Here is a 19571-nt window from a genome sequence, read left to right on the forward strand (position 1 = left end):
GGCAAAATAGTTACAGCAGAGCCAAGAGATTTGCCGGTTTAATTTAAAAGAGCCATAATCTCTCTTCCAAAAACAGCCTCAGTTGCTAAAACACTGCAAAGGTAGAAAAAAAAAACAACCTAAAAGATTTCTATTTCTCTCTTTTATTAATAAAACTGCATACCTTTACAAATTGAATAATAGTGTCTTTTGCTACACAGAAATGACCATCAGATGATCTTGAGCATCTGAAAAATGCCATGCCATTCCCACAGAGAATAACATTAGAGTCTTTTTTCCAAACTGGCAGAATGGAAACAAGGGCCAGAAGGGGTTAGTTCCTCTGTTGCCCAAGGTCACACACCCAACTCTGACCCAAAAGACTCTGTTTCCCTTCCTGCTTTCTGTCTGGGCTCTGTATTCCCCTTATCTGAACAGTTTTCCCTTTAGTCCAAAGCTTAGCATCACACAAAAACACAGAAATTCCCAGGACATGCTCTGAAATAACTGTTGACGAGGAGAAACAAGGCCTTGAAGCCTTTGTTTAAATACTCCAAAACAACAATCTACATATAAACTGATATCTTTATATTTTTAAGAAGATTAAGCTTGGAAGCTTCTTATATTAGTGACATCACTGAACAGGGAAAACAACTTTCTTCGATCAATCACAAAAGGAAAATATGTATTTCTGAATTAATTGTGTAATATACATACATCAAAGTAAGGGTTAAATACTAAATTATAGACGAATGTATGCTCCAGATATTCATTTAAGACATGAAACATAACAATAACTTCATGTAATGCAACTAGAAGATCACCATGTATTCTAAAATGATATTATATTTGTGTAATTTCCATGTTCAAAGTAAAATAGTTCTCATTCTCTACTGACATAATCCACTGAAGCATTTTAATATCTTACTCTTTGGATAATTAAATAATATATTGCATTAATTTTACATTTATGCATAAGGTTAATATTATGGCTTAGTTTACCTGTTCCTGGGAGCAACGTATGAAGTAGTAGGAACTGCAGAAACCAGCAAACATAACAGCAGCATCAGAGTATCAGAGTGGTTAAGTAAATGTTACTGGCATCGAATCACTAAATTCTAGCTAGCAATGGCAGCAAATCCACAACACTCTTAGAAATCCACCAAAATGCAAAAGAATTTTAAAAACAAAAATAAAAACCCCGCAGTCCTTGCATTCTAAAGCAAAACAAACAAAAAAAAGCCTGCAGTGTTCAACATTATACAACAGTGACACTAAACAAGGCCGTAAGTGCTGCTGTCATCAAAACGGATCTCTGCAGTGTACAGATGCTCATTGATTACCGCACTAATCTATAGGCTCTGTGCTGTACTAAGAGGCTCCCACTGTAGCAAACACCACCAAGCTCTGGCGGGTCCATAATTAACCATTTCCTGACACAAACACCTTCCTATAGGCGGAGACACACAAAACGCTGGGGTCCCTTAAAGCTAGCACAGGAGAAAAGACTCAGGCAGAGGCTTGAAGAGCTCTTCTTACCCCCCCCCCCCCCCCCCCCCAGTGACAATGCACTGAGATACCCGTGGGCTAAGATGACAAAGTCAAGCAGACCCCTGCTGGCTTGTGGACCACAGAAAACTCACCTGAAATGATTTGGTCCCATTATCAATCGCTGGCAAGGATGCTGTCAAGCCCCGTGTAAGAGATCATTTCCTCTGCAGCTTCCCTATCTGAGAGATCTTAGCCCAATGACAACTGCACAAGGAAGCATCAGCTAAGGGTAGAGGAGTGACTGTTGGGAAGAAGGACGAAAGTGCTTGTTCAGGCTCTTCCGGTATGCCAGCCTCCTGCTATTAGTAGCTCATCTCCAGGGGGCCAAAGGGCAACCTCAAATAGGTTTGGCTAGGGAGTTGAGGGGGTGGGGTCATATTTCCAATATTTTTAAAGATGCAGGTCTTTTGATGATTGTAGAGTCACAATTCATAGTCTAATAATTTTTTTTCACTGCAATATAGAATCATTACCCTCTCATTAAGTCACTACATTTACATTATTCACCCCATATCATGAATTACACAGAACAAGAGCAACAATAACAACAAAATTAGTTGATTTTTAAATTATATCATTCCCCAATTTCATCTTTATATAATCCGGCTTCCAGAAACAACAATGAACAATGATATACTTCTCTAATCCACTGGGGAATGCTATTAAAAAGTAGAGGCAAACTGCTATTAGTTTGCTTTAGAAAATGAAATGATCAAATAATAATACCAGGTAGTGAGAATAAAAAACAATCTTTCATTTATTTAAACTAAATGCTCTATGTTTACTTAAATCATATATACTTATAAAAATAATTATCTGATAAGGAAAAAATACTGAAGCATGGATCATCTCATCATCACCAAATCCACTGCAAAATAACCACAAATTGAATAATTTCCCCCTCTCCAAAGAAAGTTTTTCTATTTAGAATCTTTATTTTTTCTTTTCCCCAAACTTGCAAGTATGCTTTAAACTATCTTGAGTCAAAATTGGCCAAATTGTTGCTGGGATATAGAAAGGGAAATAAACATTAACTGAATCACTGTTATGTGCCAAATATTGTGCTGTGCTAATTATACTTAATTCATTTATTTCTCACAAGCATATGACAAAATCAGTATTACTTGTCCCATGTTACAGATGGGGCTCAAAAAAAGCTAATTAACTCACTCCAGGTTTATAAGAAGTAGGCATGGGATTTAGACTTGACTTTGATTTGAAAGCACACATAGGAGCTTTTCACTACACCATGGTAAGTAGGAGCTACTGTCATTATTTTAGCAGATTACCCCAAAGTTGTGCCAGGTTTTGTTAAAGTGCTAGTGACTTGGTGTAAAAAACTATAATGATGCAGAAGGGGCTTACGATCTTCTACCTCGACTTTGCACATTTGGAGCCAACGAGGGTCCTCCAGGCCACTTTATGAGACTGAAGTCTTATACTTGCTGAAGTTGTTTCTTTATGACTATGGCTCTGGCATAAGACATACAAATGTCATGGTCTACAGATAGAGCTGCCGGCCCAGCAAGAGTACTGAAGAGTATTGATGAAGGAGATTCAAAACTTTCAACAACCAATTTACCCATTTCCACAAACTGGCGCCCTGCCATTTTATTTGATTGAAATTTAAGAATCTATGGATCTTATAAGCCTATGGAGGCTAAGACAACTGAATTAAAACATTTTCATACGCTGTGTGTGGCTAATATTGTGCCTGATTTGGAGATATCTGCTTTTTGTATGTCTTTTTTTCCTATTTTTCTTTTCTCCTTTATCACCTGAAATGGGCTTATTTCAAATTACAAGATCAGTTAGTATGCTATTAACCTAATATCTATCCCCAATTTTATCTCATGAATTTATATTAATTTGGTATATTTATCTTGAGTTCCCTAAAATGCCTGCATATGAGGAAACTTGTCAAATGGTAACAAACTATATTTCTAACAAAATAAACCAAATAAGGTCTCTGAAATGGTATACACATTTCATAATTATAAAATCAAAACAGAGATTCCATATTAGAAGGAGCTAATGTTAAACTTATTTTAACATATCCTATCATTCATTTCTGGGTCCCAAATACTCTGGGATCCCATGCATAGTAATAAGTGCCATTCACTGAGGTCACTGTCCACATATCAAGCAGGGGGAAAAATCCTTCTATTTTCATCTATTAACTCATAAATGTATATTAACAATATTTACTTATTTAAAACATTCCTAGCATTCTGTCCATTTTGAGTCACATGGATCTCCCCTTGGGGTTATATATTTCACAGCCTCCCACTCAGCTGTGATTTCACAGTCACTTCAAAGACCAGCAGACTGATTTCCCTTGGGAGAGAACATGTAAAACCTAACATCCATTGCAATTTGGAGCTTGCTTCACGTATATCATTTGACCTTGAGGTATTGTGGTCTAAATCAAGGCCTGTTTGTGAAAAGGTTTCAGCTCTTTCCCAAGAACCCAGGATCCATTATTTTGAAAAAGCGATACAAACTTCCTATTTTGGTACTGATTTTCCACTAATGATGATTCCAATTTGTCATTTATATCTCTCTCATATATTGACTATAAATGAAACTCATGCACAATTCAGCAACTTGCTACTGTTTTTCCTTATTTTCAGAGAACACAAACATTCTAATCTTTAAATCTTTTGTTACTGGGCTATTACATGAGAAAATACATCATAAAAAGATTTATCATCTTATTATCATTTAGGGCTACATGGCAAATCCAATAATATCTCTCAGGGAAAAAAGACTGCAGATAAAGTTGGAAGCCGGGAACTTCGTTGAGAAAATGGGACAAAATCACTCCACACCTGACATACACAGAATGGGAACATTTGCACTGGAAAAATAGATACAGAGGGAGTGTTAAATATAGATTTGTGTCCAACCGGAAAAAATAATCAAGTGGGATTCTCATGCTCCAAACTCATTGTCTGTTGCTTACCAGCACCTGCTCGTCGGGCCTGGATTGTTTCCTCTTCGGAATCAATAGACCTCACTTCTCCCCACCCTCCTGAAGAGACAGGTATCCCAGCTGCACCCATGACAGCAGTCTTGTGAAGAAATCCAGTCTGGGGATTTTTCAGCCTTGCTTTCAAACAAACTCTAGATCTTAACTAAAAAGATTGCAAAGTGCCGCCTCCACCATCACAACAGTCATAACCCGTGGGTTAGGAGCAGCAGAAAATGAACACTGAAAGAAAATGTTGGTGTAAGCATAAGAAAGTCTCTTTGCATGACTGACTCAGGTCATTGCAGGCGCTGGGCAGTTATGCAAAGGATTGCTTGGATGAAACACCTTACACAAGACGCGCTGGGCCTGGTGGTGTGGAGACTGGTTGCATTTACGGAGGAGAAGCATATTGGCATCTCTGTTGGGTTTTCACCAGAACCACAGGGTTCAGGAAATAAGCTCCCTGCCAGATGACACTATGCTCCTAGCCATTCCTTCTGTGTATGTATCCCCCAAATTACTCTAACCGGTGTCCTTTCTCCTGCTGTGAGCTTATTTGTGGAGAGGGCTAAATAAAGAATTTTTATGACAACAGAATGGCCATTAGCCCATAGGATGATTTCTTAAAACATAACTTTTCTGCTTTTGTTCAGTACTATTAAAATCAATTAAATGAGTGTTTCTTATTATTATGCCTTTGATTTGTGAAGAAAAAAAATGTTTTGTTGAAAAATTTGAAATTTAGGCTATGTTTGTAAATATTATATATTCTTTATTACAGACACTTTTAAAGGAAGATTTCCTCTTCCTATTGCTATATTTTTCTAGCAAAGGCAAATATATATTTGGCTTTAGAACTTTTTTCCTACAGTAGTAAAACATTGCCAGACTATGAAGAGCTATTCCTTGCTTTTAAATTTTAAATGAAAAGGAATTATACATTTCCTCCAGCATACTCTCTTTTGACTAAAACAAACAGGTACATGCAATTTTAATTTAAGCATATTATTCTGTAGGTAATCATTACTTTTTTGGATTTTAATACAGAGAATATTGTAAACAGTAAAAAAAAAAATAGTGTATATGCATATATTCCACACTTCCTAAAGCATAATCATAGCCTTCAAAACAAATCTGAGAGGGGACCAGGACAGGTAGCCTTACAAGAGAATAAACCATTGCCACGGCCGGTTAGAGCTTCAGCCATCGGACCAAAGGGTCCAGGTTCAATTCCCAGTCAAGGGCTTGTACCTGGGTTGCAGAAGGCAAACCAATCGATGGGTCTCTCTCACACTGATGATTCTTTCTCTTTCTCTGTTTCCCCCTCCTCCCTTCCACTCTCTCTAAAAATCAATGGAAAATATATCCTCTGGTGAGGATTCACCCTGTCCCTCCAAAAAAGAGAATCAACCATTTATAGAAATGGTCATGGAGTACATACCAAGATTGGCATGTCCTGGAAACTAAATTCCTAGTTTACCAATCTAGGCCTTCCACTTCACCAAACTATTATTTTCAAATTAAATTTCACTACTAATATGACAGCCAGAAAGTGCAGATAAAACTCATTACAACCAAATGCCAATAATGTTAATGTTGGAATTTTAATCACATACAATAGCCTGGAAATGAGTTTTATTTCTTCATAGTCCCAGTAATTGATGCAAAAAAGTCTGATTTCAAATCACAAATCTCTTACAAGTGCACTTTGAAGTAATGATCAATACTGTATTGAATTTCTAAGTTCCATATAATATCAGCCTATTAAGGAAAGAACACCAAAATACTGTACAGTGAATGTATATATTGTTTTCCAATTCTCTCCAAGTACTTTCAAAAGTAGAAAAAAATCACCAGCATGGCTTAGTGGTTGAGCGTCAACCTATGAACCAGGAGGTAAGGTTCGATTCCCAGTGAGGGCATTGCAAATTCTATCCCAGTGTGGGGTGTACAGCAGGCAGCTGATCAATGATACTCTCTTATCACTGATGTTTCTATCTCTCTCTCCCTTTCCCTTCCTCTCTGAAGTCAATTTTTAAAAAGTAGAAAAATTTCTCTACTCATCTATAGCTGACTCGTCTATGTAATTTCCTCTGCTACTCACAGTCATATTTTGGAAAACAAGGTACACTTCCACATAAACAAACACACTGAGTAATTTTAAGTAATGACGATGTCTACATTTTAAACTCCTGATGGGATATAAATAAAGCATCTGATTCTCTATGGGGCTACAGACTGAAGACTGTTCAGGTGGAAATAACACACTGCTACTGTATTACCAGATTTATCTGCTTTGTGGGCCATGCCATATTGTATTAATGTATTGGCACTTAAGAATGAATGACGGAACTCTGGACAGAAGAAGATAAACATATTGTCTTTCAGTCTTTATGTGTGTAAATCCTATATCTTCTTAGTGAAATCAACATTCTTAATCTTTACAACCAGTAGTAGAATGCACTATTTGTGAATGGTTATGGCAGAGACATAAGTCCAGGGTCAATGCACCTCTTCTGAGATGCTTTCATGAACTGAACCCAATCCACATGGACCTCTTCATTGCTTTTCATTCCTTTTTCGACTCTTAAAAGGAGAGTTACACATAGGACTTTAGACTTTTATTTATTGGAAGTTTCATTGATCCCTGCATTCATGAATATGATCATAATTTCTTCTACCAAAAATTATGAAAATTGAATATACTAAGCATTAAAGTAAAAGAAGAAAGAGCTACACCATGTCTCTGCCTTGAAATTCAAATGCCATTATTATACCCATGTTACAGACGAGGAAACAGGCTTAGATATGATATGTGACATATCTAGTCAGCGGCAGAATGAGAATTTGAATGAGAATCTAATAAAAGGTCAAAGCTAATCTTGTTTTAGATCCTAACATCCTAAGTTTGGGAACTAACTTTTACTTAATATTAGGTACAACACAGTGTTAGTGGTTCATGACTGTGGTAAATGAATCTACACCAAGTAAAATGCACAGGATACAATAGGACGAGGTCCTTCATGAGACTAGCCTTGCTCTGTCATGTCTTGACCTCAGAATATCAGTTTATTAAAATGTTAAAGCACCGTGAGAGTCATGGCCTTATACACAGACATCAGTTCCTATAACCTGCCTCTCACAAGGGCAAAACTGCCTCTCATAGCCCTGAATTGTTTAACAACACAAGCCCCCAGACAGTACAAGTCTTGATTCAACCAGACACTTTAATGAAGTATCACTTGTCATATTTAGGGATCTGGTCTTTTCATTTCATTTTAGGCACTTGGAGATCTCTTTCAACTATCACAAACAGATTTTTATGCCATAAATATAAGAATACAGAATTTTATGGCCATGTGGTATCCCTTTAATCACTGCCAAGTAATAAAAAAATTGAGCTGAATTCTAATTTTTATATTATAAGCACTATTTTAATAAGAAATATTTGCCTCTATCAATCATAAGTGTTTATTACGCCAAGATACTCTGAGATGGAATCATGTTTCATGGATTAAACACAGATCAGTAAGTTATAGGTAAGGATTCTGGTTATTCATAAATCTGACAACTTACTCATCAATGGCTACAATTTCTTATGTGGTTTCAATTCCAAACATCTGGATTGAGTTTGAGTAATTCCAATCACTACCCCAACTCCAATACTCCTTGAAAAATATAAGTTCTTCAATGATGATGCTTAATTTACTTCATGGTTTCCCAAAGGTTTTTATTCTCGGGGGCTTAATCACAAGGAACAACAACAGCCTGTAATGATTGGAATCGAGAGCCTAACCTAACAAACTCATGGTTTTCCAAAGAAACAGTTCTCTCTGAAGCCCTGAAACCTAATTTAGAGTTTGGGAAGAATATATCAATTACATGTCCAACTCTTTCCTTTCTGATCCCTCATCTCTCAGTTCTCCCAAAATTATTTTTGTTTTCACTGTTATTGTTGATGCTATTGATGTTGCTTTATTTCTTTTTAAAATGTAATGGCAATTCTTCATTGTAATTCACACTATATTTTCTTCTGTGGATAATTAAAATTTTTCTTTCATTAAGATGCACACAATTATCTAGTGGTAGTAATATTCTGGTTTCCATTTTATCATTTAAATAATTAATTAATGTCAAAATACTGAAAAGAAACAGAATTCTGAGAATAGAGAAGTTGTAATCACAAAAGAAACAAAGTCAATCATTCCCTATCATCCAATCTATTCGCTGATGTACCAAAATTTAGAAGAGAGGAAAAATTACCCTTTCTCAAACTTAGTTATCTTCAACAGTACTTTTTGGATAGATCTTTTCTCTATACTCAAATATATAATTTATATATTATTTTTTGTAATTAGTTCTATAAATTAAAAAAAAAACTCTCAACAGTGTACAAATTAATCTAAGAACTATACTTGTAGGTATATAACTGAAATTCTCACGTTATTAAGTATACAACAGGATATAAATGCAGGACCATGTCTCCAATTAAACTTACCAATCAATTTCCTTCAGAAAAAAAGATATAAACATGCCAGCAAACCAAAGTGTCCTGTGATAGAGGAGTGGATAAAGATGTGGTACAATGGAATGAGAGGATGAAAGCGACATTTACAAAAACTTGGATGGACCTTGACAATATTATGCTAAGTAAAATAAGTCAGTCAGAAAAAGCTAAGAATCATCATTTTACTCATACATGGGATATAAAATTAAAACTCATGAACACAAACAGCAGTGTGGTGGTCATCAGAAGTAAAGGGATGGGAGAAGTGGGGGTCCTAATATATGGTGACAGGAGAAGATTTGACTTTGGGTGGTGGGCACACGGTGCAATATACAGATTTTATAACGTAGAAATCCACACCTGAAACCTCTATGTACATGTTGACTACTGTCACCCCAATAAATTTAATAATAAAAAAGAGAATTATATAGATCCAGGAAAACAATGGGGGAGGAGGCAAAATTTGGTCTTAGTTTTAAATCATGGCTGGAGATAGGAGAACATTTAAAGGGTGGAACAGCAAATGTTAAATAATTGAAAGTATGAAGTATGCAGGAAAAGCATGTAGTATGCAGGAAGGGCAGGGTTTAAACACTAACCAGTCAAGAAGAGCAAAGTGTTAAGAGAAGGTGAATCTGTGAATATTATAAACTGGAGCTACACTATGAGGACTGAAGTACTTGTTGCAGTTTTGGATTTAATTTTCTATGAAATGACCTAATCTGTAAGACTTTTACCACTAACCCAACTGGAATGACCAAAATGCTAGGACAGTAATAATTAGTTATATTTTTGTAATACTCTAGACGTTGAGAATTACTTCCCCATTGATTGCTTCAATGTAGGCATAATTTCCCTTTTCTGTTCCAGGCATTTATTTGCAAGGTCATTCTTCTGTTCCTCAAGTCCTCCCTCATTTGGGGTTCCCCAAGAACCACAGTCATCTCCTGCTGAATTCACTCCTGCCAGTCAGACTGAAAATTAATTCAAAGTATCTGGGACGAAATTCTAAAATATACCTGGATATATATAACTCTTTAGTCAAAACAAAAGTTGAGTCATTTTGGATCAGAAGTTGAATCATTTTCGATGATTTTCCCTGTCAAGAGTTCCCCCAGGTAAATAAGCAACATTTTTTATGGGAAGCTCAGATGATTATGCAAAATAAAAATACTCATGGAAGAAGAAACACTTTATAATTTATAAAGGGTCAGGGCTGGGATTTGAAAAGTCCTTGAAGACTATGAAGCTCTATAGTTCTTAACCTTGACTATACATAGGGATTACCAGAAGAGATTCTTAAAAAAAAATAAAAATAAAGATCCATATTGATTAAATCAGAATCCCTTTTGGTGCTACATGTAATTTTTGAAAGCTCCCCAGGGAATTTTAAAGAACATCCAAGGAGGAGGATCACTGATATAACCCATCCCCATCATTCTATTGCCCATGGTAGCCCAGTTATTGAAAGAACTGGGATAAAAACTGCCTTGATCAGTAAGTCCTGGGCTCATTTTCATTCACAGGTCCATAAGCTTAGTGTTCCCAGAACATTGTGTATCTCCAGCATATCTCATTGTTCGTGCCAGTCTCTGACCAGACTGCCACACTGCTTCGTCCTGCCCAAATTCTACCCCAGCTCTCACATGAAACCTTGCATTCCAGCTTTCCTCCTAGGTCTTGTAACATGTATCATCTGTACATCCTATTTAATATCATAGAAGAAAATATATATATATATATATAGAGAGAGAGAGAGAGAGTACTTATTGTATCAGCTACAAGATACAGAGAGACATAGCACATCATCCCATTTAATTTTCACAATTAATTCATGGGATATATAAATTATTATTCCCAGATCCTAAAACAATGGAACTTGAAGCTTACAGAGGTTAAGAATCATGCCCAATGTGCTCAGTCTCTGGCTGTGACTAAATTACCTATGTCATCACGATCTTGTATATCAGTCCTCTTCAGAAAGAAACTACTCAATAATATTCTTGATGATCTTACATTTTTCATAGATGAAAAACCATGGAGACAAATGCCAAACATTAGTATTTATCATGTGTGTATGCAAACACATAGAAACCTTGTTCTTTTTCCTCCTATGAATATTATTCATATGAACAGAACGTGTCCCCCTCCCAAATTGATATGTTGAAGTCTTCACTCCAAGTACTTCCTAAGATGACCATATTTGGAGAGAGGATCTTTAAAGGAATAATTAAATCAAAACGAGGATATTAGATTGGCCCCTAATTTAATATGACTGGTATCCTTATCAGAGGAAGAAATCTGAACATAAACAGAGGAAAGGCAATATGAAGACTCAGGGAGAAGATGGACATCTACAAACCAAAGTGTGAGGCTGGAAGATATTCTTACCTAACGGCATTCAGAGAAAACCTACCCTGCCAACATCTTGATATTGGAGTTCTAGCTTCCAGAACTATGAGAAAATAAATTTCTGTTGTTTAGTCCACCCAGTCTGGGGTACCTTGTCATAGCCCTAGGACACTGTTCTCATCTTCTACACACCAGATTCGGAAGAGTTAACTAGAATCAAAATTAGATTTGCCCTTTGGCATGGATCGGGTGCTTTTACAAAGACCCAACTTAAGAAGTTCAGCTCAATAAGTAGAACAAGACACTCAAATAAGATAGCTCAAGGCAATAAGTGTTAAATCCAGAACAGCAGTAAGAATCAGAGATGCCTCAAAATATATGAAGAAGAATGATATGGAAAGTATACCTGGATTTCCAACATTGCAGCTGGTATTAGGGGAGTCGTTATGTAGGGACCCAGCTTCTAATTCCTGCACAGAGATTGGTGAGGGCAAGGCAAAGTTTTAGTTGTAAAGGGACTTGGGTGACAGAACCAGACTTAGTCATAAGGATCCAGGGACATAGATCTAATAGCCAAAAGGAAGCACAAATCTGGGGCCCGGTCTTAGAACTCTATTAGAAGCCAGATTGTTAAGATTGGGCCTAGACTGCAGACAGAACAAGTTGCAGGACTGACTAAATACTAGTCCTCAGAGGGTCTGGTGGCAGCAGGGGATAGAACGTGTCCCAAGCTCTACCAGCTGCAAAGAGAAAATGACTTCAGGGGCAGAGAATCAGGCAGAAATTAACACCCATAATGTCTCTTCTCTGTTCTACCATGTGTGAAAGGAGAGATTTTTTTTTGTTTGCTTCTGAAGTCTCTCCAAGGTCTAAGTTTCTGTTATTCTGTTAAATTGAACCAAAAGTAAGAACAACCTTTTCATTCACAGGATAAAATGGGTCAAAAACACTGCAGTATGATTCTGCATTTTAAAAGGATACTGAAGAACAACTTACTGAGATAAAATAGGTGGCATTGAAATATTCAATATTAAGTATTTTTCTAAATGCACTTTGAAGCATAACTGTTTCCCCTTAAAATGACCTTTAGTTATATATCCTCTAAAACATTCTATATTAAAATTGTAAGCATCTATTATATATAAAATCACACGATTATTTTTGAAAAGGCAGCCCAGATTTTAATTTAGTTTCTCCTAATCCAAAAATAGGAATTTATTTCAGCTGTAACTTAATGACTAATATTTCTAGCTATGGATTAATTTAGGAGAAATATTATTGGATATAGTCATGTTAGATTTACAGACTTAATTTCTCTTCTTTTTATAGAACTATATTTTAGACATAACTCCTGTTTTAGAATCAAGATATTTGAGTCGTTTATATATTAGGCAGAAATTGTAACCCTGAAAAAGTCAGCTTCTCACCATAATGATATCCAAAATTTTCTTAATGCATATTCTTAGAAATTAGGAATCCTACATAATAAAATGGTAATATGTAAATTACCATCACTCCGCTACGCCCACGATTGGGCCAGCAGGAGGTGCAGGGGGCGGGAATCAGGGTGGCCGGGGTAGCTGATTGGGCCAGCAGGACGCTGAGCTCGCGGCGCCAGTGGCGCTGCAAGCTCAGCGTCTGTGCCATGGCTGCGCCGGAGGCTTTCGGAAGGCCTGGTGCACCGGCGGCCAGCCGGCCAGCTCCCCCGCGATCAAAAGCCAAAGCGGGGGAGCTGGCCGGCTGTCTGCTCCGGCACAAGGCCTTTCAAAAGCCTCCGCCGCGCAGGAGGCTTTCGGAAGGCCTGGTGCACCGGTGGACAGCCAGCCCGCTGGTGCACCAGGTGCATAATTAAATCATGCACTGGGCCTCTAGTTAGTATATAGTACAGATCACACACACACACACACACACACACACACACACACACACACACAGTTATCTGTGTCTTCTCAATCTCTTCCTAAGATTTAAATTGCACAGATGATTAAAACAGCTAATGTCCATTCCATATCTACTGTACAAAGAAGTTCTCCAACTCCCACTAAGGCATTTAAACTGAAGCAGCTAAAACTCTAAGCCATGCCTTGAAAGAGAGAATTAAACTTACCTTTCCCTCAGCAATACAAAACAATCTCTCTTCTCTTTTATGCCTATTCTCATCTCTGTCTTTTGTAATAGCAAAGACTATCAGGCCAGGTAGAATAGTTGGGTATTTATGATAAATGTCAACCTCACCAACTACCGGTCCAGCAATCTCTTTCCTCTTCATAAATTAAGAGAACAAATTAAGAAAGAAACTAGAGAAATCATTTAATTAAAGATTAAGAACGGGAGGTAGAGGTCTGTAATTTTGTTCACCAGCCTCTATGTGAAATGGGACAGGGCAGAAGTATATAAAAGGAGAACAAAAGCAATCAGGTGGGCTCTTCTGAGAGAGCTACTAAGGGCAGGGACTATGTTTAAGTCAGTATATTCTCAAGCCTATCATATAGCAGGAATCAATGAAAGATTAATGCATAAGAGGTAAAAGAGAAGCCAATGCTATTACAGTTCCATATGGAACCATGCTGTTTTGAGTGTCTGCGGCTAAAATGACAGTTATGAAAGGCCCCAGAAGACATCCAAACTGGTTTGTAACTTAATAAAGGGGATGTTAAATAGTGATCTTTTTGTTTTCCAATTTTAATACATATCAAATTAATGTATACACATGATGAAAACAAAACTAAATAAGGGCTTGAGATGTAGTGCCAACAATTCATTTCCCCTCGTGTCCCCACACTATCAATTCCACTTCCTATCCTTATCTACACTAATAAAAGAGAAAGATGCAAATTGACCATACCTTCACAACGCCCACCAGCCGATCAGGAGTGAGTATGCAAATTAATCCAACAAAGATGGCGGGTTAATTTGCATACACAGGTGCCAAGGGCGGGAAGCTTGTGTCGTCACCATGGTGACGATGCAGGCATTCCACACTGCCCCAGCCACTCCGGGCCTCTGGGCAGCATGGGAAGGTGGAAAGGTGGCTCCAGCAGGAGCGAAGGCAGTGCTGGCATCCAGGGGAAGGCTCATTCTTACACGAATCTTCGTGCATCGGGCTTCTAGTTCGACATATATTTATATTTATATTTATATTTATATTTATATTTATATTTATATTTATATTTATATTTATATTTGACATATATTTAGAAATGACATTCAGTTTTAATTTGGACAAATTGCTTTCTGCACACAATGTCATTCAGGGTTTTCTTGGCCTTGAAATCCCAGGTTAGCTCCACTATTTCTTGTTTCTCATATGCTCCATTTTCGTGATTATTATTCTTTTTCTTGAGTGCATACACCTTTAAGTAATTTTCTTAGAAATAGATAGCTAAGTGGGTTTTCTGAGAACTTGGAGTTGACTGATGGTTACATGTTCATAGAATCACAGTTTTACAATGGTCTTGCTCTGAACTTTGAGGACACTGATGAGTGGTAGTCTAAAATACCTTGCTGATTAGGTGCAAAGGCAGTTTAATTCTTACTATTTTGCATCTAATCAGGTTTATTTTTTAACTTCCGAAAGCTTATATATTTTTTTCCTTTCTTCTTGGCATATTTAAGGATGTTGAAATTCCTGTTTCACAATTTTGAACTCTGGAATCATCCTCTGGGCATCCCAAGTATTATATAGGCTTCCTTATAGATCAGTCTCATGGTTGCCTTCTGGACCCAAGGGAGTTTACAGGCTAATATTAGCTTTTATTTTAACGTCTCAGATTAGGTTATTTTACTTCCTGGTTAGGAGAATTAACTCCTACCAGCAGGCGCATTTGTGATCTCGAGTCTAGTCATTTGGTCGTCCAAGCACTCTGGTGCTATGGGTTTTGGTACCCAAAGCTTTTCCTTTAATCTTGGTTATTAACCTTAATAATTCAAAAAAATTTAAAAAGAATATCTGTGCATTTGGGTTGGAAAGGTGCCCTGAAAATGGGGGTAGGCACCTCAGGATGTACCAAACTGGACCAAGAATTAGAATTTTGTTCTGTTTGTTTTCAAAGTACACTGCTTCTCTTGAATTCTCTCTTCTATCATCAATGTGTTTACTTGTTTACATCTTTTTTTAGTTCATTCTGCTTCAATTTATATTTTGTGGCCTTTGTTGTTCATTCAATTTAAGATTGTACTTCTGGAGCCCCAATATTTTGAATTTAATGACAAAGAAGAATACAAAGCATTACATGAACAAGTTACCCTTGCAATGTGATTGTTACAAGAGTTCCCAACTCTTATTCCTGACTTCCTCACGTTTACCTTGTCAGGTACCCAAACTGAATAGTCAATCGTTCACATAGCCCACAACCTACACGTTGGTCACATGAGACTGTCTTTGTCTTTAAGAGGAGAATTCACATCTGTTATTACTCACTTTCAACCACTCATTTTTTTGATAACCTTGAGAGTATCATTTCTTACCAATAATCCAGATCACATGCTCCTAAAAGGACAACTAAGCACTGCCTAAAAGTAACAGCTACAAACAAACCAATTAGCCCTTGCTTTACAAGTGGACCTAAGAAGACACTCATAGAGTTCTTTTCAAAGTTTAGTCATATAATTTTTGTTGTATTTTCTCAGATTACATCAAGTCAGCAAGAAGAAGAGGATTAAAAATGAAAGATGTCCTATAACCAACACCAAACTCTTCTTCCAACTTGTTTTGTCTGAGGGTTTATACTTTAAGTTTCTTGCAATTTTAAGTGACTTACTCATCTGATCAAGCAGCAATGCTTCTATATTTCTTCTCATAACTGGCAGAATTTCTTTCTCTCATCCACATTGGCACCAACTTGTCTCTTTTTTATTCTTAAGCCTGATTACTCAATTCCTTAGAGGCACAATTCTTCACTAGACTTTCTCCGAATGAATTATATTACAAATTTCACTTAATATTCAACTGCAATCTTATCCTACTGGTGTGGTTAAAGGCTGAGCATCAATCTATGAACCAGGAGGTCATGGTTTGATTCCCAGACAGGGTACTTCCCAGTTGTGGGCTTGATCCCCAGAAGGGGGTATGTAGGAGGCAGATGATCAATGATTGTCTCTCTTCATTAATGTTTCCATCTCTCCCTCTCCCTTCCCCTCTGAAGTCAATAAAAAATATCTTAAAAGTTCAACTTCTATCTCATAAGCAAGATTAAGTTCACTGTTTTTCTTCTGTATAGAAAAATTTATCTAAGTTATTATTTATAAGCTATGAGACAAGAGATGCTCATTTTATTTTCCAGTTAGCAAAAGTAATATGAATAGCATTGATGTTGAAAACATATGGCAGTTGACCTCAATTTTTATATAAACCCATTAGATAGATCTCACTTATAATCTCTGTGTGGGTGTTGTGTGTGTGTGTGAGTTGAATTACACTATATGTAAAAGATTATATTCAATATAAATGTTGGGCTATCTTTCAGATATCATTTGATCAGCTTATCTTTTTATTGAATGGTTGGACATATAGCAAAATTATATCAATGTATCCTGAAGAAATGTCCCTTTGAAGTGTTTATTTAACACTATTACAGATGTCCCCCATACCCCCCCTTAAAATGTATTTCATTGTGTAATTATTCTTTATTGCTTATTTCTCTCAACACAATGTAAGCTCCAGACAGCATAGTGCATATACTTTTTTAAACCTCAGTTTATCTACCAAAAGTGCTAAATACATATTTGCTAATAAATTTACAAGCCACCTCAGCATAATAATATGAATTACAAGAATAATACATATATATTAAGTAGTTGACTTATGACAGTGCTATAATCTGAATGTTTGTCTCTCCCCCCCCCCCCCCCAAATCCATAGGTTGAAATCCTAACCCCTAAAGATGATGGTATTAGAGGTGGGGGCCTTGGGTTTGAGGGTGGAGCCTTCATAAATGAGATTAATGCTCTTGGGAAAGAGACCTCACAGAGCTTCCCAGCCCCTTCCACCATGTGAGGACATATCATGGAGGTTCCAACGATGAACCAAGCAGAGGGCCTTCAACAGAACCTGACCATACTGGCATGCTGGTCTTGGAATTCCCAGCCTGCAGAATGGTGAAAAATAAATTTCTGTTGTTTATAAGCTACAGTCTGTGGCATTTTGTGATAGCAATCTGAACATACTAAGAGAGGGAGACATTGTATTAAATGTTTAATTTATATGTATAACTGATAAACTGTACAAGAAAATGCATGGGATATAACAAAAATGCTACTTTAATTTCTGTCTCCACCTGCTCTTTAAGTTTTATCCCATGGTAATACTCTTCCCGTGACCCTGAAACTCAAAAGATAGCATCTACTCTTTTCCTAAGAAATCTCTTCCCAAATCATTCTTCCCCTTCTCACCACTTTGGAGCCTATAATATATAAAAGCATTTTTAATGTTTTATTTGTATATTTTATGTATGGGTGATTATCTCAGAGTCATTGTGGTATTAGGTATCTATGGTATAGGAGCCACAGGCAAAATCAATACAGGAAGAATACTATTGCATCCTATTTTATATGCATCATCTAATTTAAACCACTCACAACTTTATCATATTTATGGAAATTAAGTAACTTATGCAGGGTCAAGGGTGCTAGATATTATATCTTAGGCAATGGTGGGGTTTGGTAATAAAGTCATTAATAGATATTACATATTGATACAAAGTACATTTTTTCTAGCTAATGTTTCATTTTGTAAATGTTGGTTTGGAATTGGTTAAAATATTAGAATAGGACATCTACTTTGGAGAAAACTCAAGACATTAATTAAGAATATTAATTATAAGTTAAGAGGAAAGGGGACATCTGTATCAGGTAATGGTACATGTGGTGCCCCTGCATTCTCCGATGAAGAGATTGAAGCCCAACTTCAGAGGTGCATATATCCCGAGTGGTCATCCAAGTTCCCAGAATGATTATTCCCAAGGAGGAGAGACAGCGTGCAGAGGCAGTAAGTTCCTCACATTATACCAGCTCCATCCCTCCAATTACCCATGCCACTAGTCATGTTTTCTCCCATAATATGTTGTTACTGGAAATAATTTAGAGATTCAACACTGTCTGATTCCATAGTCGTTGTGATTCATTACACATGTTCGGTAAGAGCTAGTATACAGTCCTTTCTTTAAGAAATGGGAAAGTATTACATGTATATATCCTGCTCACCAATTGAGACGTCCATTACTTAACACTTACTTTGTCACTTCAGGGGGGGAAATATGTGTTTACAGGAATATTAAGGCACAAAAGGCATCAAGGGTCTACTGGCATCTGACTTTGCAAAAGCCCACAGACAATATGCTTAAACATAGGCATAATGACTTACCACTCAAACATAAGTCATCAGAAGAATGACTTTTTAAATTAATGTAGCATATTAATGACTTTAATACCAAATCCCATCATTGTTTACTTAACACTATCTTGTGAACCAGCCATAATAATCTCCAGCACCCTGTGAACCTGCACAAGTTACCTAACCTCTATTTTTTTAAAATATATTTTATTGATTTTTTACAGAGAGAAAGGGAGAGGGATAGAGAGCTAGAAACATCGATGAGAGAGAAACATCCATCAGCTGCCTCCTGCACACTCCCCACTGGGGACATGCCCGCAACCAAGGTACATGCCCTTGACCGAAATCGAACCTGGGACCCTTGAGTCCGCAGGCCGACGCTCCATCCACTGAGCCAAACTGGCTAGGGCCTAACCTCTATTTTATACATAGGCACATTTAGTTATATCTATGTATGTGTTTATACATACATATGCACACACTATATATATACATACATAGTATATATTTGATATCCCCCCAAATATATACACATATTTTGAATAATTATAAAGGCAGTGTTTAGTAAAATACAATTCATTTTCAAAATTGAGCTATCAGCTGTTAAAGTATATATATATATATATATATATATATATATATATATATACATATACATATATATATATATATATATATAGAGAGAGAGAGAGAGAGAGAGAGAGAGAGAGAGAGAGAACACTTCCATGTAGTTTAGAGATAGAGAAGGTGAGGAAGAAAAGTGATACTTTTACCAAGTTATAATATTTAGTACATAATAATAGCAATTATAAAGCAAGCCAAAAACTATGTAAATAAGCATCCCAAAATATAAATTAAATAAGACACATACAAGGACC

The 19571-nt window shown here is 36.7% G+C and overlaps 1 protein-coding gene across 9 annotated transcripts in view; it reads right to left on the reverse strand.

Moving 5' to 3' along the window:
* The window catches only part of RIMS1 (regulating synaptic membrane exocytosis 1), a gene marked incomplete at both ends in the record, with an annotated part of 410367 nt that overhangs the window by 162162 nt on the left and 228634 nt on the right, over window positions 1–19571 (reverse strand). The window lies entirely within an intron of this gene.

Source organism: Cnephaeus nilssonii (assembly GCF_951640355.1).
Source record: "Cnephaeus nilssonii genome assembly, chromosome: 9".
Classification (NCBI taxonomy): domain Eukaryota; kingdom Metazoa; phylum Chordata; class Mammalia; order Chiroptera; family Vespertilionidae; genus Cnephaeus; species Cnephaeus nilssonii.